This window comes from Desmodus rotundus, chromosome 1 (assembly GCF_022682495.2).
Source record: "Desmodus rotundus isolate HL8 chromosome 1, HLdesRot8A.1, whole genome shotgun sequence".
Taxonomy (NCBI): domain Eukaryota; kingdom Metazoa; phylum Chordata; class Mammalia; order Chiroptera; family Phyllostomidae; genus Desmodus; species Desmodus rotundus.
The window spans coordinates 122,512,629-122,534,091 of record NC_071387.1 but is presented as its reverse complement, the minus strand read 5'-3'; the positions used below and the strand labels follow the sequence as shown (position 1 = coordinate 122,534,091).

The 21,463-nt window shown below is 43.1% G+C and overlaps 1 pseudogene; it reads right to left on the bottom strand.

Annotated features, from left to right (window-relative positions):
• Positions 1-1,221: 1,221 nt before the first annotated feature.
• Positions 1,222-4,028, bottom strand: LOC112314740 (olfactory receptor 1f45-like; annotated as a pseudogene).
• Positions 4,029-21,463: the final 17,435 nt, after the last annotated feature.

Sequence of the window (21,463 nt, the reverse complement as noted above, 5' to 3'; positions counted from 1 at the left end):
TCCTGAGGATGAGTTCATTCAGATGAACAGGACGTTTTCTAAAATTTAGAAGCAACCCAACAATCCTGTTTGGAGTAGACACACAAATCATGCAGAGCAGAGTATGAAAAGGGTTGTAATGGAATTTGAATTATATGGAATTCCAGAGGACAGAAATTCTTTTGGCTGGGAAGACTTGAGGTGGCTTCATGAAGGGCATCTTATTTTATTGGACCCAACTAGAAATTTGATAGAAATGGGCAACATAGGCCTGCTGGAACAGCATGAGTAGGGACTAAAAAAGCATGGTGTGATTGGTAGACTGGTGAATTTCAAATGGACGGAAGTCAAATGGCTAGTAATTGGAGGGGCCAGGAGTAGAAGCTAGTTGTTGCGGCTTTCTGTGTGATGCTCTTTCCAGCTCTATTACACTTTGTGCAACATAGGATATTACTCTGTTGGACAGGAAGCCAAATACAACGTCTCTAGCCACAAACTCGTTTATGAGGCTTTTCCTCTTTGTCTCTTCTCCAGGTCAACTTGTAGAGAAACAGATCCATTAAGATTGTCATGGCCCATTCTCTTCCTGTTTTTCATACCCAGAGAATCAACTCTAAGTCTAGCCTCTTTTCTCTTGTTATCATGTGGATGGAAGACCTTTCTTTCCTAAGAAAAAAAGAGAAAACAGTTGAGACAGTGTGGGGTCTGCTTGGGTGCTCAGATGAGACTGTCACTACAGGCATTCCTGATATGTGTCTATAGCTATGGAACTCCATCTGGCAGGGTCCATGGCCAAGAGTGGGACAGTTTCAGGGAGAATGATCAATCTGTGCCCAGAGCTCGGCTCAACCCAGAATGTGGGGATGTTGTCTAAGAAGTGGGGGTGGAGTGGAGGAGTTTGGAAATTGGGATGCATAAGGGCTAAGGATTTGAGGAATGTGAGGGTAAGCAGGGGCTTTCAGGGGGCATCCCTTTGGCAGAGGCACCAGCACCGGTCACAGGCTTCTATGAACTGAACTTTTTCATGTGGAGTGTATGGCCTTGTCAGCCCTCTCCAGAAAGTCTGTGGATAAAGCTAATTTGCATGTTTATGTGGCCTGTCTTTAGAGGAGAATTTATCCATGCAGGGGCCAAGAAATTTTGGACTTGCAAATTACTTAGGGAGCCATGGCCATGGCGACAACCAGGATAATGAGGTCTGTGTTCCTCCTGCCCTCTGTGTGTGCAGCCTGTCCCTGGGATTCATTCTCCTCTTCCCAGCACAGAGACCCTGAAGGGGAAATCTGCTGTTACAGCCCACAGGATAAAGCCTTCACACTGAACAGTTTCCTTAGAGCTCTCTTCATGTCCTTATTTCTTAGGCAGTAGATGAAGGGGTTCAGCATGGGGGTGACCACTCTATATATCACTGAAGCCAGCGAGTCCTTGTCAGATGAATGGGAAGATGAGCGATTCAGGTAGGCCTCTGTAATGGTCCCATAGAAGAGAATGGCTACAGTGAGATAGGAGCCACAGGTGGAAAAGACCTTTTGTTTGCGCCAGGCAGATGGGACCTTGAGCACAGCAGATACAATGTGGATGTAGGAGACAAGAATGCCAAGGAGGGGATGAGGATGATCAAGCCCCCCGCCAGCAGAATCATGAGGTGGTTGAGTTGGGTGTTGGAACAGGAGAGCTGGAGCAGGGGAGGAGGGTCACAAAAGAAGTAAGGGAAGCTGTTGCTGGCACAGAACTCCAGCCAAGCCATGAGGAGGGTGTGTAGTTGGGAATGGAAGTTGGCGATGAGCCAGGAGCTTCTTAGCATCAGGGTACAGATTTGCAGACTCATCGTACTGGAGTAGTGCAGGGGGTGGCAGATGGCCACAAAGCAGTCATAAGCCATTGCCGTCAGGAGGAAGTTGTCCATGTTGGCAAGAAAATGCAAAAGTAGATTTGAGTTAGGCAGCCACCACAGGAAATGGACTGAGTCTGCATCTGGGTATTCACAAGCATCTTGGGTACTGAGGCAAAGATGAAGCAGAAATCCACCAGGGAGAGGTGCCAAGGAAGAAGTACATGGGCATGTGGAGGCAGGAGGCTGAGCCAATGGCCAGGATGATGAGCAAGTTCCCTGCTGCCCCGATCAGGTACCTGACCAGGAAGGGCCTGAAGATCAGCTTCTGGCTTTCGGGCCGGCTGGTGAGCCCTAGGAGGATGAACTCAGAGAAGCTCGTGTGGTTTCTTCTCCATGGTCATTAGTCCTGCTGGGAGATCCAGACCAGGCACAAGCTATAGAGAGGGCAGAGGTGCCCATGCCTCCTTCCTTCCCTCAGACAGTCCTTCAACTTACAATTGGCCACACGTCTACGTTCATTGGTACAAACCCCAAAGAAGGCTCTCCATCTAGCAAAGGAAAGTCCTATAGCTACAACAGCCCTCAAAGTCAGGGTTTTTGAAAATCATTTTACCACCAAAATGCTACTGATCCCAAACCCCGCGCAACCTCATCTCCCATCCCTCCAAGGAGAATCCTTGTGACACAGGATCAGGTACTCATTGGTGGTGACAATGAATTGGGTGCTGAGGGTGTTTTACCTCCTTGAATTTCAATTATACTCATGCTTTGATATGAGCAATTAATGTTGTCTCAATGTTAAGTAAAAAGCTATGGAAATATAGTTTCTCCCTAATCCTGATAAGACTGGCACCTGAAGGACATTTCTCTACAGAACTCTGGAACCACAGTGACGCATATATAGAACCACAGGGTATTATTTGTATATACCCTCCTTTCCCTTGAGTATTTTGTCTTCTCACCCACAAAGAGCCAAGGGCTCAGGGTGCTCCAGCTGCCCCTTGTCACTGACCCTGGGCCACCCTGGTCCTGGTGATGATGCTGTGGGATGGAGTAAGTCGGGGCAAATCTGGACAGAAGAGCGTGCTGACTGGGACGGCTCAGCTAGCCCTTCTGTCTGGGCTTACTCGGGAAAGGACTTGCCTCTGGAGGGTAAGAGTTGCCCCTGCATATAACAAAGAGAATAATAGGTAGAACATTTCCCAAGGTCAACAGTTGGCAGCAGAGCAACATAGAGACCCCACTAAACTGGAGTCCAAAATAGTTCAGTGCAAGCTCAGATACAGTTTCATTAGATATTACTATTCACTGGTTCGCAAGACATAGTTGGGATTTGGGTCCTACGAGAATATGCAAATCAATAGTGGCATAGGTAAACACATTGCTTGACTCCTCCCACAATCACATCAAAATTACAACTAAACTACAGAATAACCATCATTCAGAAACCACTGAAGTTGGTCTGAATGGAAGTCCTACAACTAGGGAATTAAAGAAGAAGCTGCATTGAGACTGGTGGGGAGGCGGAGATGTAGATCAGGATGGTCTCACACTCACGTGTGGTGGATAAAGATAAGGAGAATTATCTCAACTGTGGGTTTCCCCCCTGAGGAGTGAGGGGTCCCAGCCTACACTAGGCCCCTCAGCCCAGGGTTCCAGTGCTGGGAAGAGAAGTCCCGTAACTTCTGGCTGTAAAAATAAGTGGGAATTGAGGCCAAGGGAGACAGAAGGCTTCTGGAGTCTCAGGCAGTGTCTCTTAAAGGGCTCACACATGGACTAATTCATACTCCCTCTGAGCTCCAGCATAGAGTCAGCAGCTTGAGAGGTACCAGAGACATACAGGGAGGAAATGAACTGTCCAGCATCAGGGAGAGAGCTGTGGGATGGGCATCTTTCTCCCAGACAGAAGTGCTGGCAGAGGACATTGTTCCTTTGATAGCCCTCCCCCACAGAGCCTGTAGGCAGGTGCCATATCTCAGACTCCACCAACGTGGCTCACACTGTTTGCCCCACCCTGATAATTCTCTGAAGCCTCACCCCCCTCAACTTTCGGGCACACCCAAGCTGTTTCCAGTGGCTTTCTCATATGAATGGCCTATCTTGGCTCATGTTTCTGATTTTCCTAAAATCTCTCAACAAGCAGCACCTGGCCTCTGTGAGCCTCGTACCTTTCACTAAGTGGCTGAAGCCCAGGCACTAAGCAGTAGCCAGCCATGGTTTAGAGCTTGGCCCTGCCTGGGCACCTCCAAGCCTAGCACAAGTAGCAGCCGCCTGCAGATCGCTTTGTAGCTCACGCCAAGTGGCCCAGGAGGAACACAGATAGAGGCTGACCTTGGCCTATACCTCCTGGGAGGCCCTAGGGCTAGCACACCCAGTGGACAGCTTCAGATCACATTGAAGCACAACCACCCAACCACCTCCACAAGTGACACATTCAAGGGGAAGACTCAGTGAACACCAGAGCCCAGCTGGAATAAGTCCTGCTCTGTGGGGTGGGCCCCAGCACACCTGATCCTCTACAGTGGTCAGAGGTCAGTGGTAAATGTTGTAGCCAGTCCTTGCACCTGATTGGCCTGGGGGTAAGTCTCTCCCATTTATGTGCCAACAACAATCAAGTCTCAACTACAACAGGAAGGATACACAGCCAACATTGGGAGTGGGGGAGGTGTTACATCTGGAATGCCCAGCTCAGATGAATGAGGAGGCTGTACCGCTGAACCCTGCAGGACACCTACTACATTAGTCCACTCTACCAAGCCTGGGAGATGTAGCAACTCTACTTAATACATTGAAACACAGGGAGGCTGTCAAAATGAGAAGACAGAGAAACATGCCCCAAATGAAAGAACAGAACTAAACTCCAGAAAAGGAACTAAACAAAATGGAGACAAGCAATCTACTAGATGCAGAGTTCAAGACACTGGTTATAAAGATGCTCAATAGCATCTTTAGTGAGAACCTCAACAGCATAAAAAGGAACCAGTCAGAAATGAAGGCTACACTAGCTGAAATAAAGAATAATTGACAGGGAATCAACAGTAGAGTGGATGAAACTGAGAGTAAAATCAGTGACTGGAATATAAGGAAGCAAAAACACCATCAGATCAGGAAAAAGAAAAAGGAATTGAAAAATGAGGATAGTGTAAGGAGACTCTGGGACAACTTCAAGTGTATCAACATTTGCATCATGGGGGGGGCAGAAGGATACAAAAGAAAGCAAGAAATTGAAAACCTATTTAAAAAAATAATAATGAGAGAAAACTTCTCTAACCTGGTGAAGGAAATATACATACAAGCCCAGGAAGTGCAGAGAATCCCAAACAAGATGAACCCAAAGAGGCCCACACCAAAACATAGCATAATTAAAATGCAAAATGTTAAAGACAAAGAGATAATCTTAAAAGCAGCAAGAGAAAAGCAGTTAGTTACCTACAAGGTAGCTCCCATAAGACTGAGATGATTTCTCAACAGAAACTTTGTAGGCCAGAAGGGATCGGCAAAAAACATTCAAAGTGATGAAAAGCAAGGACCTTCAACTAAGATTACTCTACCCAGCAAAACTATCATTTAGAGTCAAGGGACAGATGTAGAGCTTTCCAGACAAGAAAAGGCTAAGGGAATTCATCACCACCAAACCAGTATTATATGAAATGTTCAGGGGTCTTCTTTAAGAAGAAAAAAGGAAAATATGAACAATGAAATGGCAATAAATGCATATCTATCAACAATTGAATCTAGAAAACCAAATAAATGAACAAGCAGAAACAGACTCATAGATACAGAGAACATTTTTGATGGTTGCCAAATGGGAGGGGGATTGAAAGGGTGGGTGAAAAAGGTGAAGTCATTAAGAATTACAACTTGATAGTTATAAAATAGTCATGGGGATGACTATCACTCAAGTGGAATGCTTCATTCCCCTCACCCTAGTCCCAGCCCTGCCTCAAAGTCCCTACTGAATTGTATAAATATCCTGTGTTGGTGTAAATGGAATGAGCTCTCCCTACTCTTTCGGTATTTCTCTCTGCCCATAAAGCATTCAACTTTGGGAACTGTTTAGAAACAAATTCTTCCCCATGTGGAAGAGGGTAGTGGGAGAGATTTCTGTTAGTGGGAGGGTTTAAGGTCCCACAAAGGCAGGGAAAGGTGGCGTGTGCTGGACCAGCTCCAGGCCCTATGCTCACACCACTGGACAGACACTGGCAGCCCTGATTAGAAATACAGGAAATTAAGTCTCCAAACATTTATGAGCTCAGTGGCTACTCAAGAAGCAAGTGGTAGAAAGAGCTATTTATTTTTTAAAAATTAAATTTATTTGGGTTAACTCCATATAATTTTCAGGTGTAGAGATTCTAATTTGATATCTGTGTGCCCTGCTATATGCTCCTGTTAACATATATTTGACCTCCTTTACCCATTTTGCCCTTCCCCTCTGGTAAGCAACATACAGTTGTGTGTATCTTTGTTTTTTATATTCAACATATGAGTGAAATCATACGGTTTTTGCCCTTTTCTGTCTGACTTACTTCAATTAGCATAATGCCCTCCAGATCCATTTATGTGGTTGCTAATGGTACTATATTATCTTTTTTTTTTTTTTTTTGGCTGAGCACTATTCATTGTACCACTTCTTTATTCAACCATCTGTCAACTGATTATTTACTAAAAATTTTCTTGTTCCTTGAGGTAAGCCTGTAATGCTACAAACTTCCCTCTTAGTACCATTTTTTCCCTCTCACTTTTTGTTTATTGTGTGTTGCAGGGGTGTGGAGGGGGAGAATGGAGACTCTTAGTACCATTTTTGCTCTATCCCCCAAATTTTGATATATTGTATTTTGATTTTCATTTGTCTCTATCTTTTAAAAAAGATTTTATTTTATTTTACTTTTTATTCTTTTAATTTTTTAAATTTTTGTTCAAGTACAGTTGTCTCCATTTTTCCCCCACCACTCCTCCTCACCCCAGCCATTCACACTTCCCACCCTTGATCCTACCCTCTTTGGTTTTGTCCATGTGTCCTTTATACATGTTCCTTAAAATCCTTCCCCCTTGCCTCCCATTATTCCCTCCCACCTCCCCTCTGGTTACTGTCAGTTTGTCCTTTATTTCAATGTCTCTGGTTATATTTTGCTTGCTTGTTTGTTTTGTTGATTAGGTTCCACTTATAGGTGAGATCATATGGTATTTGTCTTTCACCACCTGGCTTATTTCACTTAGCATAATGCTCTCCAGTGCCATCCATGCTGTCACAAAGGGTAGGAGCTCCTTCTTTCTTTCTGATTTTAAAATTGTTATTCAATTACAGTTGTTCCAATCTCTATATAATCTTTTTCTTTACTGTCAGTAATTAGAATTCTTTGGGTTTTATTTTGTTATGTTTTCTATCTCTGTATAATCTTTTTTTTTTAATATATTTATTGATTATGCTATTACAGTTGTCCCATTTCCCCCCCCACTCCACTCCATCCTGCCTAGCCCCTCCCTCCCACATTCCCCCCCTATAGTTCATGTCCATAGGTCATACTTACAAGCTCTTTGGCTTCTACATTTCCTACACTATTTTTACCCTCCCCCTGTCTATTGTCCACCTATCATCTATGCTACTTATTCTCTGTACCTTTACCCCTCTCTCCCCCTCCCACTCCCTTAATGACAACCCTCATGTTCTAGTTGTTTGCCTAGTTTGCTCTAGTTTTTGTTTTATGTGTGGCCGTTAATAACTGTGAGTTTGCTGTCATTTTTACTGTTCCAATTTTTGATCTTCTTTTTCTTAGGTAACTCCCTTTAACATTTCATATAATAAGGGCTTGGTGATGATGAGCTTCTTTAACTTGACCTTATCTGAGAAGCACTTTATCTTCCCTTCCATTCTAAGTGATAGCTTTGCTGGATACAGTAATCTTGGATGTAGGTCCTTGCGTTTAATCTTGGGTAATGTAATGATGATGTGCCTTGGTGTGTTCCTCCTTGGGTCCAGCTTCTTTGGGACTCTCTGAGCTTCCTGGACTTCCCGGAAGTCTATTTCCTTTGCCAGATTAGGGAAGTTCTCCTTCATTATTTGTTCAAATAAGTTTTCAATTTTTTGTTCTTCCTCTTCTCCTTCTGGCACCCCTATCATTCGGATGTGGGAACGTTTCAAGGCGTCCGGGAGGTTCCTAAGCCTCTCCTCATTTTTCCAAGTTCTTGTTTCTTCATTCTTTTCTGGTTGGATGTTTGTTTCTTCCTTCTGGTCCACACCATTGATTTGAGTCCCAGTTTCCTTCTCATCACTATTGGTTCCCTGTACATTTTCCTTTGTTTCTCTTAGCATAGGCTTCATTTTTTCATCTGTTTTTCGAATAGATTCAACCAAGTCTGTGAGCATATTGATAACCAGTGCTTTGAACTGTGCATCCGATAGGTTGGCTATCTCTTCCTCGCTTAGTTGTATTTTTTCTGGAGCTTTGAAGTGTTCTGTCATTTGGGCCATTTTTTTTTTTTTTTGTCTTGGCGCCTCTGTTACTTTAAGGGGCGGAGCCTTAGGTGTTCACCAGGGCGGGGTAACGCTGGTCGCTGAGCTGTGACGCTGTACGAGGGGGAGGGGCCGAGTGGGAGCAATGGCGCCCTCCTCACTCTCCTCCGGACCTCAATCCTTCACTCCGCCACCCACAATCAAACTGGGCCACTCTGGTGCTGGTTCCCGAGTAAGTGGGCCTGTGCACACGCTAGGCCCCTGTGGGTCTCTCCAACAACCTCTTCTGTGAGGCTGGGAGTCTCTCCTGCTGCCGCCCCAACCCCCAGGGGCGCTTTCAATCAGAGGTTTGAGGCTTTATTTCCCGGAGCTGGAGCCCTGGGTTGCACGGTCTGCTTCTTTGCCCGCCGTTCGTCAGGTTTATCTGTGGGCGAATTTGGTGCCGCGGGGTGCTACCCTCTGCTCTGCCTGTCCCACTCTCCGCCACTCTGAGTCCGGCCCTCTGGGTTTATCTGTGCAAATGTGGGGCCGCAGGGTCTGCTAGTGCTCAGACTGCCTGCGCCATTTGTCCCACACTCCACCAGTCTCAGTCCCGCCACAGCCACGAGAGTCCTCTCCACCCCGGTGCCCGTCTCCGCCCCTCCTACCAGTCTGGATGAATGGTTATTTTCTATTTTCTTGGTGTTGGTCCCCCTTGCTGTTCAATTCTCTGTCAGTTCTGGTTGTGCGAGGAGGCGCAGTGTGTCTACCTACGCCGCCATCTTGGTTCTCTATCTCTGTATAATCTTTTGATTTCTTACATTATTTGTTCTTTGACCTAGTAGTTGTTCAGTAGTGTGTCACTTAATCTTCACCTATTTGTCATTTTTCCAACTCTCTTATTATAGTTAATTTCCAGTTTCATATTGTTATGTAGAAAATATGCTTGGTATTATTTCAGTTTTCTTAAATTTATTGAGACTAGTTCTGTGTCCACCTCATGGTCTGTCATTGAGAAAGTTCCACGTACACTTGAAAAGATGTGTATTCTGTCATTTTGGGATAGAAAGTTCTATAGATATTAATTAAGGCTATGTGTTCCAGTGTGTTATTTAAAGCCAATATTTCCTTATTGACTTTCTGTCTGGATGATTTATCCATTGCTGTAAGTGGGGTATTCAAGTCACCTACTATAGCTATATTTTTGTCATTTTCTCCCTTTACATCTGTTAGTAATTGTTTATATATTTTGGTGCTCTCAGTTTGGGTGGCTATAATTGACAAATGATGTCTTTTTGATGAATTGTCCCGTTTATCATTATAAAATGTCCATCTTTGTCTCTTATTACATTTTCTGTCTTAAATCTATTTTGTCTGTTAGAAGTACGGCAATAACCCACTTTTCTGTGGATGTCATATTCATGGAATATCATCTCCCACCCTTTTACTTTAGGTCTATTTGTCTTTGGATCCGAGATGTATCTCTTGAAGGCAGTATATAGTTAGTTTTTGGTTTTTAATCCACCTCACTACTCTCTGTGAAAAAGAGCCATTCAAACATTAAGAAGATGGAAAAAGGTAAACAGCCCCCACTCAGCAAACTCTCAACATTTTTATTATTTTTTCAACTAAATTTTGAATGTATATCTCTTCTTCTTGCTAAAAGAAAATACATTCTGACTGGTGTGAGGTGATATCTCATTATGGTTTTAATTTGCTTTTCTCTGATGATTAGTGACATGGAGTATCTTATCGTATGTCTGTTGGCCATCTGTATGTCCTCTTTGGAGAAGTGTCTATTCATGTCCTTTGCCCATGTTTTAATTGGATTGTTTGGTTTTTTGGTGTTGAGTTTTATAAGTTCTTTGTTAATCTTGGATATTAACCCCTTATTAGATGTATTGGTGAAGATATTCTCCCATTCCATTGGTTGTCTTTTTATTTTGTTGATGGTTTCCTTTGCTGTGCAAAAACTTCTTAGTTTTTATTGCAATTTGTTTATTTTTCCTTTTGTTTCCCTTGCCTGAGGAGATTTATTAGAAAAAAATATGGCTATGAGCAATGTCCAAAATTTTACTGCATATTTTTTCTAGGATTTTTATGGTTTTGGGTCTAACATTTAAGTCTTTAATTCATTTTGAATTTATTCTTATGTGTGGTGTCAGAAGGTGGTCTAGTTTCATTTTTCTGCATGTATCTGTCCAATTTTCCCACTACCATTTATTGAACAAACTATCTTTAGCTCATTATATGTGCTTGCTTCTTCTGTCAAATATGACTATAGAGGTGTGGGTTTATTTCTGGGCTCTCTATTCTGTTCCATTGATCCCTGCATCTGTTTTTATGCTAGCACCAAGCTGTTTTGTTTACTATGGCCTTATAGTATGGTTTGAACTAGGCAGTGTGATTCCTCCAACTTTGTTCTTCTTTCTCAAGATCTCTGTTGCTATTTAGAGACTTTTGTGGTTCCATGTAAATTTTTTAAATATTTGTTCTAGTTCTGTGAAATATGTCTTTGGAGTCTTGATAGGAATTGTGTTGAACTTATGGATTTCTTTGGGTAGTATGGACAAACAACAAGCGCTGACATGGATGTGGAGAAAGGGAAACGTTTTTGCACTGTTGGTGGGAACACAGATTGGTGCAGCCACTGTAGAAAGCAGTATGGAGTTACCTCAAAAATTTTAGAGTGGAACTGCCTTATGACCCAGGGATTCCACTTCATGGAATTTATCCCAAGGAACCCAAAACACTAATTCGAAAGAATAGAAGTACCCCTATGTTCACTGCAACATGATTTACAATAACTAAGATTTAGAAGCAGCCCAAATGTCCGTCAGTAGAAGAGTGGATAAAACAACTATGGGACATTTATACAATGAAATACTACTCGGCCATAAAAGACAAGAAAATTTTACCTGTTGTGACAGCATCAATGGACCTGGAGAACATTATGCTAAGTGACATGGGCCAGTCAGAGAAAGACTAATACCCTATGATTTCACTCATATGGAGAATGTTATGAACAAACTGAACTAACAAACAAAATAGAGACAGACTCAGCGAGCAGGCTGACAGCTCGGGGGAGGGTGGTTTGGGGGTGGGAGGGTTCAGCAGAAAAGAAAAGGAACTGACGTGCATGCACGACAGTGTGGGGGTCGTCGGGAGGGGAGGTGTGGAGTATAAGGGGACTAAAGGATAAGGCAAAAACCACTATAAAAAGATAAATCAATAAAAATTAAAAAATATATCACACTATTTTGGGTTACTCTATAATTCTTGTCCTCTCTCATCCCTTAGCTAAAATATGAGTTCAGATGAGTGAATATTTCCAGATGACCCTGTTAAACGTCAGATATCTGGCTTAACAACATTATATGTTGGCTTCAGTCATAGCTACCGTGTGCCTGACTCTTAGATCTAGGCTCCGAGCCACGTCAGATCACAGGTCAAGGTCTGGTCTTGTCTGGGCTCCTTTGGGAAGGAAAGACATAATTATTAAAACTCATTTTATAGATTAGATAACTGAGGCTAAAGGATGTTGACATTATTCATACAGGGCCTGCCTATCAATCCCATTCCACGGATCCCTAAGCCAGCTGTCCACACAAAAGAGAGCATATATGGCCCTGGAGTCCATAGACTGCTCAGGGGCCACCTGGGACAGGTGCCCAGCCATACCTTTTCCTTGTTCCCCCTCCAACTCTGGCATATTCTCACAGGTTTTTAACCACTGTATTTGCACAAAGTCAAAATCCCCAAAATGTTACCGCTCTACAACCACTAGGATAACTGTTCAAAAATAATAAGTAATTGTAAAAATGTGAATACATTGAAACCCTTATATATTGCTGGTGGTAATGTAAAATCGTGCAGCCCCTGTGGAAAACATTTGGCAGTTTCTCAACAAGGATAGCACTGCCATATAACCCAGCAATTTCACTCCTGGTATATACCTAGGAGAACTGAAAACATTTTCTCAAACACATGTACCAACATGTACAAAACACCATTTTTGTTCACAGTAGCCAAAATGTGGAAACACTGAAAACCACTGGATTAATGGCAAAGCAAATTGTGGTATATGGATACGGTATGATAGCATTCAGTCATAAAGGGAATGAAATACTGATACATGCTACAATAAGAATGAATCTTGAAAATTTACGCAAAAAGAAAGAAAGCAGATATAAAAGGCCACATATACATGATTGCATTTATGTGAAATATCTAGAAGGGCTAAATCCATAAGCCAGTATGTACATTTGTAGTAGCCAGGGGCTCGGGGGAGCCGAAAGCAGGCAGACATTGCTCCGTGTGCACGGGACTTTATTTTGGGTGCAATGGAAATGTTTGGACACTAGATGGAGGTAGTAGTTATGCAACATTGAGAATGTACTAAAAGATAATGAACTGTTTATTCTAAAATGACTGATTTCATGTTAGGTGGATTCGACCTCAGTCAATTTTTAAAAATACCAGCAATGTACCCTAGTAAGTGCAATACAGACCACGATGGGGCCGGCCAAGCCCAGTGGCTATTTCCAGAGGACCTGCCCCACCTTCAGCACCCTGCTGACTGGTCCAGGGCTGAGCCTTGGCCCTAGAAGCTGAAGATCCCGGGGTGTGCCTGTGAAGTGATTACTTCCTTATTAGCAGTAATAAAGGTTGGCTTGTTCCAGACACTGTACTTTGCACCAAGAAATGGTAAACATACTCAACGACAATAATAATGGTAAGCTAAGCCATTCTCGCAGCCTGAAATACCCTCTCTCCTTCTCTTCTTCTGTCAAAAAACTCCTCTGTCTGTGGTGGTGCAAGCAGTGTCACCTTCTCTGGGAAGCACACCCACCACTCCAGGTGGCTCCAGATCCCACTTACCCCTGCCTGACTCAAGCTCTCAATGCCTTTGGTGTGTCTGCCCTCAGTGGAGCACGCCGCCTAGGTCCTCTTCATAAGTGACATTTGTGTTGGTTTTGTTTACACCTCGTTTTCATGGCGCATCATAGCACTGGGCACAGTGAAGGCGCAGTTCAGACTGATAGGCAGGGCCCCATGGCTCTGGGGACAGCCCTGTGACTGATTGGAATAGGGCATCTTGTGCTGGAGTTCAGGAGTGGATTGAACTTGGCTGGCCCCTGGCAAAAGTTACTGGGATTGGCAGGTGCCAGGGCAACATGTCTCTTTGGGAGCCCCTTGGAACTGCAGGGAGAATGATGAAAGTTTATTTTCTGGGGTGACTGTTCATTACTTTTATCTGATTATCAGAGGAACCTATGTTCTAACTAAAGGTCAACAACTTTAACTCATGAACTTAGGTGCTCCCAGATGAATGAGTTGCTGACCCTCTTCCTCTCCTCTTCCCCTTCCTGCCCTTAAATCTGGTCAGTTCACACAGCTTCATAGGGAGAAAACTATTTAATTTTTTCAGTGATTTTCAAACTATTCACCAGGGAATCCAAAAGCAGGATTTCTCATAAAAAGCACGTAATGATATTCTTTCCACTTACATAAAAACTTAAGTTAATTGGTGGGATTTTCCTTATTTAAGAAAAATTACTATTTTTTAAAAGACTATATGTTCACAAGATAAAACATTAAAATGGCATGAGAATAACATTTTTCTTAGGCTTTTTGGTAGATGCTTTTATCAGATTAAGAACTCCATGCCATGAGTAGTTTAAGGTTTTTTGTATCATAAGTGGGAGTTGAATATTATCAAATGAAACTATTGAAATGATATGATATTTCTTTTTTAATTAGTTAATGTGATAACTTATATTTACATATTTTTTTCTGTTAACCCCCTTTGAGTTCCAGGGTCCAATCCAACTTGGTCACGGCGTGCGGGCACTTCTGGATTTGGCTTGCTACTGTCTGGTTTAGGGTTTTGCACTGAAGCTGCTGCGTGTGACTGGCATCTCCACCTCCTGTCCCGTTCTGTCTGAACCGGGCCAAGTTGATGCTGTCCTCATGGAATGAGCTGGACAGGGGGTGTTCTTTTCCAATTCTGTGGATTGATTTTATATGACCCTTTTTTACATGAAACACAGAGTTTATTCTTTTTTAAATTTCTTCGTTTAATAGTTTATCTTTATTGTATGTTTCTCCATTACCATTCATCTCCCTTACACCTTCTAGATTCTCTCGGCTTCACCCTGCGGTCACATCCTCTGAGATGGCAGCCCATGGTCCCTGCCTCCTAGTAGTTATGCTCCTATTTAATCATGTCCTCTTAGTGTGGGCCAGATCATGTGACTTGCTTCTAGTGAATAGATTATGGCCCAAGACAAGAGGTGCCACTTCTGAGATTAGGTTATAAAAGATCTGTGGCTCCCATCCTGGGCATCTGCTCTTGCTCACTCGCTCACTCTTTAGAAAGCCAGCTGCCATGTTGTAAGCTGCCCTATGAAGAGACCCAGGTGGCAAAGAGCTGAGGGAGGCCTCTGTCCAACATGTAGCAGAGGACTGAGTCCATGAGCTTGCGAGGAACTGAAGCCTGCCAACGGCCACCTAAGTAGACTTAAAAGTGGATCCTCCCCCAGTCAAGTCTTTGGATGGGACTGCAGCCCATCCTGACAGGAGTGCCACCTCACGAGAGAGCTTGAGCCAGAGGTTTCTAGCTAAGCCACACCTGGATTCCTAAACAAGAAACTGTGACAGAGTAAATGTTTGTTGTTTTAAGCTTTTATATTTGGGGATAATTTGTTCCAAGGCATTAACTACTAATTTACCTATCCTGGTCTTTGGCTACTTGTTTGGGTTCAGCCACCACTGCAGGACCCATTTTTGCATGGATTTTAACTTAAAATGCATATGTGTAACCTGACAGTGCTTCCCAACCTACCAAATCATCTGTAGTGCAGAAGTCTGGGGGAGTTCATGCCCCACGGGAAGAACATTGACCCATGGGAGGAGGAAGCCAGCAGACACCTCTTCCCCTTTCCTTCCCATGATGGGCAGTCCTAGAGGGAGTGGCCGTGGGGCCTCTCAGAAGCTGGTCTCTTTTGATGAAAAATCAGTTGCTTTTGATAGCATGTGTTAGCCAGATTGGCATGAAGCCCTCTGGTAAATTCTCCCTCCTTCCATGCTTCATTCCCATTTTCCTTCACTCATGGTCCCCTTCCAATCCTATTCTGCAACAAACTAGTAGCACCAAAGTCTGTGTCTCGGGCTCTCTTTCCTTGGAAACCAGACTGAGACATGTTTGTTTCCTGAAGGGTATTGTAAAACTCTGTGGATGTGATGTTTTTCTTGTGGGAAGATTTTGACTTCTGCTTAAGTATTTTTAGGACTTTCAGATTATTTAGTTTTCTATATCTTCTTGGGTTGCTTTCAGTAAATTATGTTTTCCTAGGAACTTAGTCTATTGCTTCTAATATTTCAAGTAATGTTTTTCACAATTTTAGCAACAAATATTATTTTCTTGAGTTTAGGTCTTCAATCCACAAATTTAAAAAAAATTGCCAATGTGTACTACTCGTTAACTGCTAGAAGGTTCTGGCATTTGACAAAGTGAATGCACAAGCAGCAAGTAAGTATTAATTAAAAAACTGAGAAATGGCCAATCCCGCCTTTTTCTCACAGACATGTGGACAGACATGTGGAAGATGTCATTTTAGATTCCAAGTGCTATATCACATTTTTTTCCTTAGTAGTATATTTCATAGTTGGTATGATAAAATTAAAAATATCAATATTTCTGAAAATAGACTCATGACATCTAAAGACAGGTGCCTCCTAACGAGTGGCCAGGATTGGAACCAGCCCTGCCATCCACCTTCTCTCCGTGCTTAGGGTCTGGTTTTAGGGAGCAGTGCCAACAGAGGCCTCTAGAGACTCTCAGATCACAGTGATGGCAAGTTTATTTTACATGGGAAACTGCTTGGTTTTCCCACCCCTGGAGCAAACACCCCCTTAAATAAACCGCTTCCCTAAAGGGTATTGCACTATTTTACATGACGTGGATGGCTGCATTGGGTGATCAGTCGGATCCTTCTTGGTTTATTGTTCTCATTTTCCAAATTTATCTCCCTAGTTACTAGCTTGCAGGCTGGTTACTAGCTTAGGAGATATTCACTGTCTCTCTTGCTACTGTTTCTTCTTTGGGATTCCAGGTTGCCCTTTGCTCTCCTCCTGCCTCTCATCAACCTTCACTGATTTGATTCATTCAGACAGCCTTCCATTCTTTCAGCAAACACATACTAAGGGTCTGTGATGTACCAGGCAGTGTGCTGGGTCAGGGATTTGGAATCAAGAAGACAAAATTCTTGCCCTGAAGGGGAAAACTCATGCACTGTGCATCATATCTCCATTAGCAATTCTCAGCCCCGGCTGCATGTGAACATGCTTGGAGAAGAAGGTTTTTCTTTTCACTTTAGTATTGTTGTTTTGTGTTTTTAATACTGATCCTTTCTTCTACTTCCAGATATGTTGGTGGGGCCAGGTGCTTATATGTTTTAAAGCTCCCCGTTCACATGGATTGTAATGAGCATCCTGGAGTAAGAGTCATATTTGTTTCTCTGTGGGAACTGTAAGCTTTGGGGATGGCAAAACTTACCATTTGCCTAAAACATCATGTACTCATGGAAAGTAGACCAAGAGAAGACTGAAGAAGGCAGTCATTGCAATATGAACAAGTGTTTTGCATTGGTACCCAGAGACATTTAAATTTTACCTTGTGGATAATGGCAGCTGTCGGTGGATTTGAGCAAGGGAGAAAAGTTATAAGATCCATGTTTGACCAGGCTCTGCTGGTGGCCTATGGGAGGATTCCCCGATGAGGCCAGCCTAGTCTCAGACAAACCCGTTAGGAGGGTACATCAACAATACGTTAGTTTGTAAAGGCTTTGTTCCCCTTTTGCAACATACTCTGAGATGCTTATCTTTTTTTTTCCTTTTACATTTCCTCTTTTTTTAATTCCCTTCCACATGGTCTTATGAAATTTGCCAGGCATTCTCCAATTACTCTTTCATTCATTGGTTTCATCACCTTTTACTTTCTGCTTTCCTGGAAACCTAAAAGATTCTGATTGCATCATGTCAGAATTGTTGGCAACATCCTCCTTCTGCTGAGACCAGTTCAGCGAATACATGATTTAGTAATGGATACAATGTGCATGTCATTTTATAGTCACAACCAGCTCTGTCATATTTTTTTCAACGACAGTGGAAGTGTGCTGGGAGTTATGGAAGGAAAAGTTATCCCATGTGAGGTTGACAGTCTGCCAAGTTATTTCAGGATGCCTCTTGGAACTGAAGCAAGCACGTTGCCGGCACAATTTAGAATGACGAGGTCTGGCTCCGTGCTCTGGCTTCATGGATTAATTGCTTTTGTTTACATATCTGTAAAATGAGCATTACAGTAATGTGGCACTGCTCGTCTCACAGGGTTGCTGTGAGGGGCAATTAAGAGAGTCATGAAAGAACTTCTTAAACTGTACGTTGAGGTAAATGTATTGATTCTACTTTGCCTTAGAATCATCTTCTAAACTCTCCTGTTTTTCCTTTAACAATATTCAAGGTTGCAGCTCCATCTACTTCCCTCTCTGTAGGGCTCCATCACCTCAGATCTTTGAGGGGTTCACCACATTCTGGGCACAGTTATGTGTCTCCCTCCTTCCAGTAGGAGGCTGCTCCCAAGAATGGAGACTGTATGGCCTGTAGCCCACAGCCTGGTGAGGTAACTACACATAACATTCATGCACTTGGCCTTGAATCAATTCACAGATGAATAAATGTATTCATGCATTACACTTCCCAGTGACAGCTATGGAATTTAACAGATGCCTCCTGGAGAAACCTTAATGCAAAGATGACAAACTTTGATGGTAGAAATTTCAGGCTTGAGACAAACTTCCAAATAAATAAAAGGAAGTAGGTGAGGTGGTTGGGACTTTCTGCATTTTACCAATGAGGCATCCACCTACTGAGTCCAGTTTTATGCAACACTGGAGAATTTCTGGCCAGAGGGCCTTAAAGAATTGGCAAAAGGTGAATATCACTTTCTACAGAAGGGCTGAACGTGTGAAAGAGGAAGAGAGAAGAAAGTGTACAAACACAGCTTAAATATCTCCTGTTTCTATAATTTTTAGGAACTTTTAAGGTTTTGGTTTTTATTTAATCCATGGCTTCTCAGGCCAAGCAGACACAGAACGTGGGTCTGAGTGATGGTAATGAGTTGGTGGAATTTCTAGATGCACGGTCCTCCGATCTCTCCCATCAGGTGACACTGACTGCTATTTCAGACCTTCTCCTACCAGTTCCTCCTCACCCATTATAAAATCCCCCACTCATCAGACAAACAGGGACTTCCAGCCAAGATGGAGGCATAGATAAATATGTCTCACCTCCTCACACAATTACATCAAAAGTACATAAACTACAGAACAACCATCACTCAGAACCATCAGAAATCAAGTTGCATGGAAGTCTGACAACTACAGACCTAAAGAAACTGCATCCATCCAGACTGATAGAGGAGGTGGAGACACAGATGCTGAACAGTCCGGTCACACACCCAGCTGAGTTGTATAAAAATTAAGGGGGGTATCTGAGGAGTGAGGAGTCCCAGCCCCACACAGGCCCTCCAGCCCAGATTTCTAGTGCCTGGAAGATAAATCCCCATAACTACTGGCTACAAAAACCAGTGGGAATTGAGTCAGTGGAAGAAACTGCTGGTCTCAAGGAGTCTCGTAAACAAACCACAGATAGACTCATCCCTCTGAGCTCCAGCATCAGGGTAACACCCTGAAAGGCACCTGTGATATACAGGGAGGAATTGAAGTGCCTGGCACCAAGGCGGGGGGTGAGGGACCAATTTCTCCCAACAGAAAGGTAGACAGAGTCCATTGTGTGTTTTCTGAACTCTTCTCCAACAGAGCCATAGAGCTGGCAGATGGATGCCATATTTGAGACTCCATCAACCTGGCTAACTCTGTTTGCCCTGCTCTGGAGATCCCCTAAGCCTCCTCTCCACCCAACTAACATGCCCACCCAAGTGGATAACAGTGGCTTTTCCATATGAATGGCTGGTCTTGGCTCATGCTTCACAACTTCTTAAATTCTCTCAAACAAGCAACAGCCAGCCTCAGCAAACCCCCAACCCCCATTCCTCTTGCTAAATGGCTCCAGCCATGGCACTAGCAGTAGCCAGGCTAGGTTCATAGCTTGGGAACCTCCAAGCCCAGCACAAGTGTCAGCATACTGCAGATTGCTCTGTAGCTCATGCAGGGTGGCCTTGGGCAGAAGACAGGTGGTGGCTGACCTTAGCCCGGGAGACCTCAAAGCCAGTGCACCCAGTGGACAGCTACAGACCACATCGCAGCACCACCACCCTGCCCCTGCACATCTGAACCTCCACAGAGGGCAGAGGTTGGTGGTCTGTGGTCACAGCCAGTCCTTGCGGCTCACTGACCTGGGTAAATCCCTCCCATTGACTTCCCAACAACAATCAAGTTTCAACTACAAGAGGAAGGTGTATTCAGCTCACATGAGTACTCAGCTTGGGTAGTAGGGGAGGCTGTGTCACTGGATCCTACAGGATACCTACTTCATTAGGCCACACTACTGAGTGAGGGAGCCATAGCAGCTCTACCTAATACATAGAAACAAACACAAGGAGGCTGCCACAATGAAGAGACAAAGAAACACGACCCAAATGAAAGAATAGATCAAAACTCCAGGAAAAGAACTAAACAAAATGGAGGTAAACAATCTATGAGATGCAGAGTTCAAAACACTGGGTATAAGGATGCTCAAGGAACTTAGTGAGGACCTCAATAGCATAAAAAAGATCCAGTCAGAAATGAAAGATTCACAAATTGAAATAAAGAACAATTTATAGGGAAACAACAGTACAGTGGATGAAGCTGAGAATCAAATCTGTGATTTGGAACATAAGGAAGTAAAAACCAATCAGAAGAACAAGAAGAAAAATGAATCTAAAAAGACAAGGATAGTGTAAGGAGCCTCTGGGACAACTTCAAATATTCCAACACTCACATCATAGGGGTACCTGAAGGAAAAAGGAAAGAGCAAGAAATTGGAAATCTATTTGAAAAAATAATGAAAGATAACCTCCCTAATTTGGTGAATACACATGCAAGCCCAGGAAGCACAGAGAGTTCCAAACAATATGGATGCAAAGAAGACCACCCCAAGATACATCATAATTAAAATGTCAAAGGTTAAAGATAAAGAGAGAATCTTAAAAGGAGCAGGAGAAAAGAAGTTAGTTACCTACAGGGAAGTTCCCATAAGACTGTCAGCTGATTTCTCAAAAGAAACTTTGCAGTCTATAAGGGAAAGACAAAAAATATTCAAAGTCATGAAAAACCAAGATTGCTCTACCCAGCAAAGATATCATTTAGAGTCAAAGGGCAGATAAAGAGCTTCCCACACAAGGAAAAACTAAAGGAGTTCATCATCACCAAACCGTTGTTATATAAAAGGTTAAAGGGACGTATTTAAGAAAAAGAAGAAGATCAAACTAGGAACAATAAAATGGCAAATATACATATCTATCAACAATTGAATCTAAAAAACAAACTAAGCAAACAAGGAGAACAGAGACAGAATCATAGATACAGAGAGCATTTTGATGGTTACCGGATGGGTAGAGGGTTTGGGGGAGTGGGTGAAGAGGTGTAAGCGTATAGAAGTACAAATTCATTGTTACAGAATAGCCATGGGGATGTGAAATACAGTATAGGAAATGGAGCAGCCAAAGCAGTTACACACATGACCCATGGACATGAACAAAGACGTGGGGATTGTCTGAGGGGGTTGGGAGTGCTGGGTGGTCAGGGGCAATGGGGGGAAATTGGAACAACTGTAATAGCATAATCAATATGATATAATTTTAAATTTTTTTTTAAATCCTACTGGTCAAAATTGGAAGCCAAATGCTCTGGTCCCGTTTTCCCCAGAAAAGAAGCTCATGTCATCTTTTTTGAGTTTTGCATGCTGTGTGTGCTTCCCATAGTGACATCTGCCATGTCAAGTGTGGTAAGGTGTAGGGGTTCACTTGGTCTTTGGACTGCTATTCTATTCTCCTCTTCATACTTTTGTTCTTGGACTTGTGGTCTTTCCAGAGAAAGGGATCCACCCATTGGTCATGAAACTGTCTAACTGCTTGTCTATGGCAGGATGCTCTGAGGGGTGGGACAGAAAGCAGAATGAATTGGGAAGCTTAGTGTAGACGTGACTATCTGGTCCCT